Here is a 10,578-nt window from a genome sequence, read left to right as displayed (position 1 = left end):
CTTAATTTAGGTCTAATGTCTTAATCCGATGATTTTGGTAAAAGCTAGTTGTTTAGGACTAATGGGTAACTAATTTCTTTGGAGTGTAATTTAGGGTAAAAGAAACCAAGGTTGTGTTCCCTTTAGATAAAGTTTATGATCATGGGTATTGATCTTGATATACTTCTAATGGATTGTTATATGAATGCACTTAACCTCTATGTGAATCTCTACTATTTCCCAATAAATAAGGATTATTTCTTTCTATGATTTTCCCAAATCTAAGAAAGTGATATGAAGAACGATTAACTATGCCAAGTAAATTCTTCTTATTCCTAAGTGAATTTATTAAATAAAGTTTAAAGCTTTGAGACCTTGTTATTTATTCTTACCAACCCTAATTATTTTCCCAAATAAATTAAGGTTTCTGGCTTTAATCAATGTTTGCAACCATTAATTATGAATGAAGAATGAAGAATAAATAAAACCTAATAATCCATTATGTGTATATCAATCACCAAACCCAATCACAAAACACCCATCATTGGGTTCACAACCCTAGTAAGGGTATTTAGCTACTCATGACAAAGAACAAGAAATAAGAAATTGAAGAATTCATAATTGCTTACTTTGAAAGGAAAGAGGAATTGATAATACTTGAATTGATGTTTGAATCCCCAAAAACTAGAGAGTAATTGTTGTTCTAAGCCAAGAGACGAAAATATATTAACTGATAACAATAAAAACCCCGCAATGGGCTATTTATAGGTTCTGAAAACGTAAAAGTATAGATTTACACTTTGGTCTCCGTCGGTACAAAGTACGGTCCATATTTCACAATACGGACCGTAAACCAGTTTACGCCTGGGTTTCCTTCAAAATATGGGCAACTGCAACCTCCTAGAATACGGACCGTATTTTGATTTATGATCCGTCTTCTGCTTGATCGTCTTTCAACTTGCAAAACTTCACCTTTCTATCAAGTGTCTAAATGATTAAATATGCTTTGAAATACGGACTGTAAAGTGGAATACGGTCCGTAAAAGTTATTCGTATTTCACCATCTTCTCAGCATGTCTTTCTGGTCTGCTTATCTTTAAATACGCCCATGGAATACGGCCCGCATTTGAGAATACAGTCCATATATTGAGATTACGGCCAACTGCTACACTTTAACTGTTTTCATTCTAAATCTACTCTATTACCTGAAAAACACTAAAAGCACATTAAATAGACACTAACCCTCAACAGGACGATGCTACCATTGCACCTTCACAGAAGCAATCTCCTTCAACCTCAACTTCCGAACCAGCCTATCCAAAATCGCAATAGGCTCCTCCTCATAAGTCAAATTCTCATCAAGTAATATCAAATCCCAACGAACAATGTAAGTACCGGCAGCATGGTACTTCTTTAGCATCGAAACATGAAACGTCGGATAAACTTCCGCCAAGCCTGGCGGCAATGCCAACTCATAGGCTACATCGCCCACACGGTCTAAAATCTCAAATGGGCCAATATACCTGGGGCTCAACTTGACCCTCTTCCCGAACCTCATGACACCCTTCATGAGTGAAACCTTCAATAGAACCTGGTCACCAACAACAAACTCTAGTCTTAAACCTTTCAGTCCGTATACATCTTCTGTCAACTCTGAGCTGCCAAAAGCTTGGCCTGAATAACTCTCACTCTATTAAGGGATTCTCTCAACAGATTCGTACCCCAAGGTACAACCTCGAACCCATCAAACCGGCCAACTGGAGACTCCACCTCCTATCATATAAAGCCTCAAAAGGCGCCATGCCAAAACTCTAATGATAACTGTTAATGTACGCAAACTCTGCCAATGGTAGTGCTGGTCCCAATGACTGCTAAAATCAATAACACACACTCTCAACATGTCCTCGAGCACCTGAATGGTCCGCTCGGACTATCTATCGATCTGGGGATGAAAAGCTATACTAAGATCCAATCGGGTACCCAACTCCGCATGAAGCCCTCCAGAATCAGGAAGTGAAGATAGTACCCCGATCAGATACAACATAAATAGGAACCCCATGCAATCTCATAATATCCCGAATATACAACTTGACTAACTTCTTCGCGATATAAGAAATCTGAACCGGAACAAAGTGAGCGGACTTAGTCAACCGATCAACTATCACCCAAATAGAATCAAACTTGCCCAGGGTCTTCGGTAGACCCATCACAAAATCCATGGCAATCTTCTCTCACTTTCACTCCAGAATGGGCATCCTCTGAAGTACACCACCGGGTCTCTTGTGCTCATATTTTACCTGCTGACGATTTTCACACTTAGCCACGAAATTAACTATATCTCTTTTCATTCGACGCCACCAATAGTGCGGTCTCAAATCACGATACATCTTAGTTGCCCCCCGATGAATGGAATGGCGACAGCTATGAGGCTCAGACAAGATCAACTGAATCAAATCTCCGACACGAGGAACGCACACACATCCCTTAATCCTCAAAATGCCCTCAGAACCAATCACGTCCTCCTTGGCCTTACCCCTCAAGACTCTATCTCGAATCTTTCTCAACTGAGCATCCTTAAACTGATGAGTCCGGATTTAGTCCAATAAAGATGACCTCACCTCTACACAAGCCAAAACCCTGCCTGGGGCTGAAATATCAAGGCGAATGAAACTGTTGGCCAGAGTCTGAACCTCCATGGCCAACGAACGCTCGGAAATAATCAAACGAGCTAAACTCCCCATACTCACTGCTTTGCGACTCAAGGCATCGGCAACAACATTGGCTTTCCCGGGATGATAAAGAAAGAGATGTTATAGTCTTTCAGCAGCTCCATCCATCAGCGCTGCCTGGAATTAAGATAAACAGATGCTGAAGACTACGGTGATCGGTGAAAACCTCATAATGGACACTATACAAATAATGCCTCCAAATCTTCAAAGCAAGGATGATGGCCAATAGCTCTAAATTATGGGTAGGATAATTCTTCTCATGAATCTTCAACTGACGGGAAGCATAAGCTATCATTCTACCCTCTTTCATTAGCACAACACCCAAATCCATATGGGAGACATCACAATAGACTGTGAAATCCTTACCCTCCATGGGTAAAGCTAAAATCGGGGCTGAAGTCAAAAGAAGCTTGAGCTTTTGAAAGCTCTCCTCACAATCATCTGATCGGGTCACAGAAAGAGAACATCCTTCTGAGTCAATCTGGTCAAGGACAAAGCAATAACAACAAACCCTTCATAAAGCGCCGGTAGTAGCTGGCGAAACCCACAAAATTACGAACCTTAGTAACAGTAGTGGGCCTCGCCCAACCTCTCACAAACTCAATCTTCTGTGGGTCAACCATAATCCCTCCTTAGACACAACATGGCCCAAGAATGCTATGGACTCTAACCAAAACTCACACATCAAAAACTTAGTAAACGAGCTATGCTTCTTCAACAATCCATAAACAGTAAGAAGATGGCTCTCATGCTCCTCTTTACTCTTGGAATACACTAAGATATCATCAATAAACACAATCACGAAAGAGTCAAGGAATGGAGATGCAACAGTCGTGTCACGCACATGAGCCAGATAGGCTAAACACCCCTTATTTACTAACTTCTTCGCCTGAAGGAAGGAATGATCTTCTTTGGAGCGGGACTAAGAGTACCCCTCCACTCAAGCCTAGGAATGCCCGGCATGGCTAAGGTAATTGTCTTGGCGTGACAATCTAAGATCGCGTGATAAGGAGAAAGTTAGGACATACCCAAGATAATATCAAAGTCCACCATATCAAGAATTATCAAATCTACCCAAGTGTCATACCCCATAAAAGTAACCAAACATGACCGATAAACGTGATCCACAATAACAGAATCTCCAACCGGAGTAGACACATAAACAAGTATATCTATGCTATCACAAAGCAAATCTCAACCAACGGCATGATATGCAGACACATACGAATAAGTGGATCCAGAATCAAACAACACAGGTGCTACTTTATGACGTACAAAAATGGTACTTGAAATCACAGCATTTGAGGCCTCTGCCTCGGGCCTACTCGAAAATGAGTAACAATGGGCCCACTACGTCCAGTCTAAGATCCCCCTCTCGCACTCTGGGAACCACCTCTAACTGCCTGGAATCCACCTCTAGAACTATGAGAACCATCGCGGCCTGACTGAGCACCGCTCCTCTGAGAAGCACCACCTCACCCACCAGATAATGTCGGGGTCCTCGGTGGCTGATAATCACGCCTGGGTCTGGGACATCTCCTAGAAACATGCTTAACCTCCCCACAAGCATAATAGGTCAAAGAAGTCGGAGGCTGATAAACTGAAGCTGAGGACCCGGATGAAATAACCCTATCTACCGGTCGAGAAAATGAAATCTTAGAAGCTCTCTGTCTGGGTGGTTCACTTGGGAAAGCCTGCAAAGGTGAATGCACAGGGCGGCCAAAATATGGCTGATACTGCCTAGATGGCTGACCGGCACCCCTCGAATTAGAACCTTCATAACTCCCAGTATGATGCAGTCTCTTGGCACTATCACCAAACGCACGAGCCTTAGCGCCCTCAACCGAAGAAGCATGCTTGACGATGTCTTTGGAAAGAAGCCCTCATAGCCTCCATCTGAAGACAAGAAAGCTGAAGATAACCAATTAGTCCACCAACAAAATGCCTGATCCTGTTAGCCTCCGTAGGGATCAAAGGAATGGAATAACGGGCCAGATACAAACAATGGGTCACATAGGCCTCCACTGACATACCCCGCTGTTGATGATGTAGAAACTCCTTCCTACGCGTCTCTCTCAAAGACCAAGGCTCATACATTTTAAGGAAGACCCAGTAGAACTGAGTCCAAGTCAGGAAAGGGGAACCCTTAGGTCTGTAAGCAATAATATACCTCCACCAAGTCTTCACGTTGTCGCGAAACTAGTAGGACACATAGTCAACTCCATGGGTCTCCACGGTCCCCATCCTATGCAACAACTCATGCATTTCCAGGATGAACTTATAAGCGTCTTCAGAAGAAGTGCCCGAAAACCTCGGCGGCTCTAACTTCCTGATCCTTCCAACAAGGTCCTGATTAGACACGGTCATAATAGCGCCCTGCATGGGCCTAAGATAATCACCAGGAGCGCGTACCGCATCAATACGGGGAGCCATAGCTGCAGCGGGGTGTGCTACCCGAGTAGATCTCTGCTCAAGGGTCTGCGCCCCAACTCAGGTCTGTGAACCTCCGTCAGGAGTAGTAATAGCAACGACAGCGTGCTGGGCATCTAAATGAAGTAAGACTCTGGCCATAGTATCCTGCATAGCCTGATCAGAAATAAACTCAGGCTGTGTCCATGCTGGGGCCACACCCTCCTTTACGGCTTGGTCTCGATCATGCAGATACTTAGGCTCTGGAGACGGAGATCTCTCATACCGCTGTCCTATTACAGGATCCCTATCCCGGGCTGGGGCTGCCCCGCGGCCTCTAGCTCTGCCGCGCCCTCTGGCAGTCGCACGCCCTTTGGTGCCAGCCGCGATTGCAGGCTCTGGCGCTTGACCTCGGGCTACAGTAGCTTGAGTCCTCACCATCTGTGAGAGAATAGATAAGAGTCAGATACCAATTTGATTTTTCCAGATACCAATTAGAATAAAGTAGCATGAAATAATGAAAGAAAGTGAGATTTTCTAGATATCCTATAGCCTCTCGCAAATAAGTACGGAGCTCATCGTACTGATCCATGAGACTCTACTAGACACTCTCTTGTATTATAGACTGGGTAACCTAGGGCTCGGATACCAACTTGTCATGACCCAATTTGGCTAAGCCGTGCGGGCACTTACCTTTCCCACCTCGGTGAGCGAACCCTCAGCCCAAAGAAAGTAAAGACATAAATAAATAAATCAATTTAAATGGAAGAGAATAATCACATAAGTCTTACGATACTATAATAGAAATAGTGCGAAAATAAGAAAATACCCCCAGGGTCTGGTCTAATCCATACAAGAGCATCTAATGAAAAATATGTAAGTCTGGAATATAAAAATACATCAAATCTATCTATGTCTCAGAAAGGGAAAAGTAAGACATAATTAGAGGAGTCTTCAAGGCAGTGAACGTCTCGTGCTCACCCTGGAAACTCAAAGCTATACTGATGGTGACTATCAGCCATGAGAGATGGAAGCATATCCAACCTGAAACTCTGCATTCATAAAAGACTGCAGCAAGTGCATTATTGTTTTTTATCGTCTAGGTAAAATTAATGTAGTAGCAAACTGTCATTCACTTTATGAGCCTATTTGGACATGATTTGAAATCAGATTGATTTGAAGTTAAAATTGTGTTTTGACATGTACTTTGAATTTCTTATATTGTATTTTTTTTTTCATAAATATGAAAACTCTATAATTTGTGAAAACTATCAGAACTTTTCCAACTCTTACACAATCTTACCAAATGGGCAAACCATAATTCATAAACAATGTACTGGAATATCCTAAGGTCATTCACACAAACGACCCTCAAATTTGTGGTCTTTAACTTTTTCCTTTCAACATTTAACAGCGCAATATAACTTAAATTTGGCTCGGCAAAGTTTATGTTGTGCTAATTTGGCAGAAAGCACCATATGTGACTCATTCTTCACTGAAGCTACAAGCTTTCCGCAAAAGAATATATCCACAATGAAGAACGACAAAAGGGATATTCCAAATTTGCGGATTCGAGTTAGGAAAGGGTCTTTCACCTTTGATCCGTGATGATTTGTTTTGTGATTTCTACTAAGTTGTATACTTAGTCTTTTTTGTGAGCTCAAACTGTATGGGAGAGTCCCTCCTCTTTTCTTTATCTTCTGTTAATAGGTCATTTTTAGATTAGTCGAGGAGTTCTCCTCTCCTATGTATCATTTGCCTTATTAATAGAACCCTAATGGGCAATCTTTACAAAAAAAGAAATAAAGAAAAAACTGAATTGATTAATATTACATAGCTGGATAGAGGTATTGAAACTTTGAATAAACATGTCATTTAAATTATAAACACTTGACTTATAACCACATTTGTGTTTACCGAAAGCATAAATAAGCAAAAAGATATTTATAAACCAATTTGACCAGCTTATTAACTTAGCGAAACACCCTCTAAACATTTTAATGTCTGCTTATGTAGATTTTAATAGCGGGTCGTGACATATTTTATGAAGATGGTCTGACCTTGCTTCTATGTTGTGTATATTTCGAACAAACTATACGTCTTGTGTCTTTTTATGTTGTAAAAGTATAAGATCTTGGAGTAAGTCATTTAAGTGTTTTGATTGGACTTTTATCATGCGTATTAATATTATATTCAAATGTCGTGTATAAATAAAAAGCATAGAAGCTGTCTTAGCTCAGTGGTAGAGTGCATGGACTTTAACCACGTGGTCGTGGGTTTCTTAAATCTAAATAGACATGTACAAAGTCTTGGAAATCAAAATGGAGCGTTAACTCTTAAATCAATAGTTGAGTTGTAACATTATTAAAGGAAAAAAAACAAAACAATAGGACGTGTATTTTAATTGAAACTTGAAAAAAAATATATATATAATTATATGAATAATCATAGGAATTTTTTTTGTTTTCTGCACGGTATTTGATACCCACTTTGAGATCCAACTAATTTTGAGTCAGAAGCATCGCTTTAGAGGTGAAACGCTCTCTACCAAAGGTGATTCAATTCTCAAAACTTGAACCCGAGACCTTTAATCAAGTGTGTGAAGCACTTGCCATCCTACATACTATTATATTTGAATACCAATAGGACGAAAAGAACTTGAATTAGCTATGAACTTTCTCACTAATCTATCACTAATTGTCTCTTAGCCAACAGAATGTTATGATAGCCCGTCACTAATCCGTTGCTAAATAAGACTAATGACAAATTTGTAGTTTAGCTACAAAATATTTCCATGGCTAATTCATGATTTTAGTAGTATATAAATAAGAAATTAACCTACCTGTAAGAACTGCAATTTTAGTTGTATTTCTCTATATTTTCTAAGAAAGTTCCTATATTACCTTCTAGCTACAACTCATTCCTTTACTGATCTAAATAATGACTGTGAGATAAAGTGAAATTGATCGAAAGTAAATTTTGTAATGGTAATGTTTTATGGTTTGTGTATTGATCTAAATGGTAATGGAAATGTTTATGGAAAGTGGATCATTTCCTCCCCTAAATGAGATAATTTTATTGATAATTTAGGTGGTTACCTAATGACTTTCTTGAATTGATGAAATTATTAGCCTCATGTATTCCTTATCATTTTATTTTTAAATTAAAGATGTAACAATGTATGTTGATATATGGGATAGTAACGACTTATATAATTAATCATTCCTTTTTTTGACATGCGTCTTTCTTATTCTTTGTAATTGGGTGTTCAACTATTGATTGAGCTTTAGCACATATTTCCTAAGAAATAAAAGTCTTTGGTGATAAATGATCTTATTAAAGGTTTAAATTATCTTATTTAAGGCTAACCATCCGAACTGTCCCATATTTGTTGCAACCCACATTCCACTTTCTCTATTTTTTTTTTTTTTGTTATCTTTATACAATGAATATTTGTATATTTTTCTTTCACAAAAATATTCTTTCGATAATGCTTGTTTGAAGGGAAAAATTATCGTTCAACTTTTGATTGCTATTTTGGTCTTTCAACTTTTAACTTTCAAATTTCACACTTGTAGAATAGTACAAATATATATATCATAGAAAGAACTATTTTTTCTTTTTATTTTAAATAACTCAATTCAAATGTATGATTACTCATCAATCAACATCAATAATAACCACTTTTTTCCATTAATTTGCTTAACAAACTATTTGGCATGTACAAAGGCTTTGATTGCTTCCTGCAGCAGCACAAGTACAACTATGAGGCATCTTACTTGCTGGCCAGTGAAATAGAGCCAGATTGCCACAACTAATGTTAGCACATGTGTCATTAGCCGTGAAGGTTCCAGGGCAAAACTGCTGACCTGACATAAAAGAATGAGATCGTATTAATCAATACGCCTAAAAAGATGAATGATGACAATAAACATTCAAAGACATACTTGTAGAAAAAAACATTTGCATATGCATTGAAGAAGAAATCATACCTAGCAAAGGGTCAAACAAAGTGAAAAATATTGACATGGAGAAAAGAAACAACATAATGCAACTCTTCATGTTTTTTTCACTATTGTACTTTTGTATGATATGAAAGTACTCTTGTATGATATGAAAGTATGAATTGTTGATGTCATTTAGGACTCTTATATAGGCTTGAACAAAAATATGAATTATGGTGTTAGCTAAAATAAGGCTAGTAAATCTTTAAATAATAAATCTATAATATTTAAATTACTTGCTAAAAATTACAAATGATATATATATATATAGTGGTTCAAATAGGCTAGTAATCTTTTAATAATTAAATTACTTCCTCTCTCTCTCTCTCTCTCTCTCTCTCTCTCTCTCTCTCTCTATATATATATATATATATATATATATATATATATAAAAGTTGATTCTTGCTTTTTGTTTAGACATAATACCTCTGGGCCGTTTTAAACTTGCCACCTTTTATAAAGTATCATAAATGAAGATAAAATTTTGAGTTTAAAGTAGATTCTAGAAAAAGAAATTTAATGAGTTCTAGATAAATTATTTATATATAATAAGCGAATTGTTTAACAAAAATACAAGATACATGACAAATCTAATGAGTAATTTAACGGCAGATAAAAATGATTAAATAGATTTTCATGGAGAAGGGGGTATGAAAACAAAAATAAATGATAAAGAAGAAAGGGATTTTTTTTATTAAAAAAAAAAAAAAAAAAATCTACAAAGCAAAAGAAATTAAAACAGTGGCATGAGCTCAATAGCATGTGCATTTCACTTGTTGTGCCAAATCAGTGTGAGGTGATTAATTAGGTATATATATTTGATATAGTTGGAGTGTCTAATAGGAATTTTTTTTGTTGAAGTGTCAAAATTAAAGATGCAAACAACTCTAGGCGGTCGCTTATGACTTTAGCCTTCATTCTAATATATGAGTAATTCACTTTCTAGCTAGCAATCAACCGACTCCAAAGTGTTTTTATTTCAGTGTAGATAGGATTAATTCTTTTAGATGATAATGATTTGGATTTAATACTGCATAGATAACTGATTAATTAATTGGTTGACTATAAGGGTCATCAAGCCGTCTTAGCTCAGCGGCAGAGCGCGTGGCTTTTAACCACGTGGTCATGGGTTCGATCCCCACAGACAGCGAAAATGCTATTTTTACAAATTATACCTGCTTGTTATTGAGGCACCTATTTCATGATCTTCATCAACCAAGGTATAATAAAGTTCATTAAGAAAATCATCAACAGAATAGATTGAAATCATCAACAAAATAAATTGAAATCCCAAGCAAATGCCTAATAATCTAAAATGAAAGTGTTACCTTTTATATATATCCATGTATTTTAGATTTTGGGTCAGATTGATTTAAAATTGTAGCAATCTGTATCCAATCTGTATATCCAATTTTTTAAAAACATAACCCTTATCCAGAAAAAATATCCAAAATCTG

The 10,578-nt window shown here is 37.8% G+C and overlaps 1 long non-coding RNA gene and 1 other non-coding gene across 2 annotated transcripts; one reads left to right on the top strand and one right to left on the bottom strand.

Moving 5' to 3' along the window:
- Nucleotides 1-8,714: 8,714 nt before the first annotated feature.
- LOC132051176 (uncharacterized) lies at nucleotides 8,715-9,236 on the bottom strand. Its single transcript, XR_009413616.1, has 2 exons — nucleotides 9,110-9,236; nucleotides 8,715-8,986 (listed from the first exon to the last, which is right to left on the bottom strand). It is a non-coding gene; the product is annotated as an uncharacterized LOC132051176 (long non-coding RNA).
- Nucleotides 9,237-10,199: 963 nt separating this feature from the next.
- On the top strand, nucleotides 10,200-10,271 carry TRNAK-UUU (transfer RNA lysine (anticodon UUU)). Its single transcript has one exon. It is a non-coding gene; the product is annotated as a tRNA-Lys (tRNA).
- Nucleotides 10,272-10,578: the final 307 nt, after the last annotated feature.

Source organism: Lycium ferocissimum, chromosome 3 (assembly GCF_029784015.1).
Source record: "Lycium ferocissimum isolate CSIRO_LF1 chromosome 3, AGI_CSIRO_Lferr_CH_V1, whole genome shotgun sequence".
In the NCBI taxonomy this organism is placed as follows: Eukaryota; Viridiplantae; Streptophyta; class Magnoliopsida; order Solanales; family Solanaceae; genus Lycium; species Lycium ferocissimum.
The sequence above is the reverse complement of the archived record's forward strand: the minus strand, read 5'-3'. Positions and strand labels throughout refer to the sequence as shown.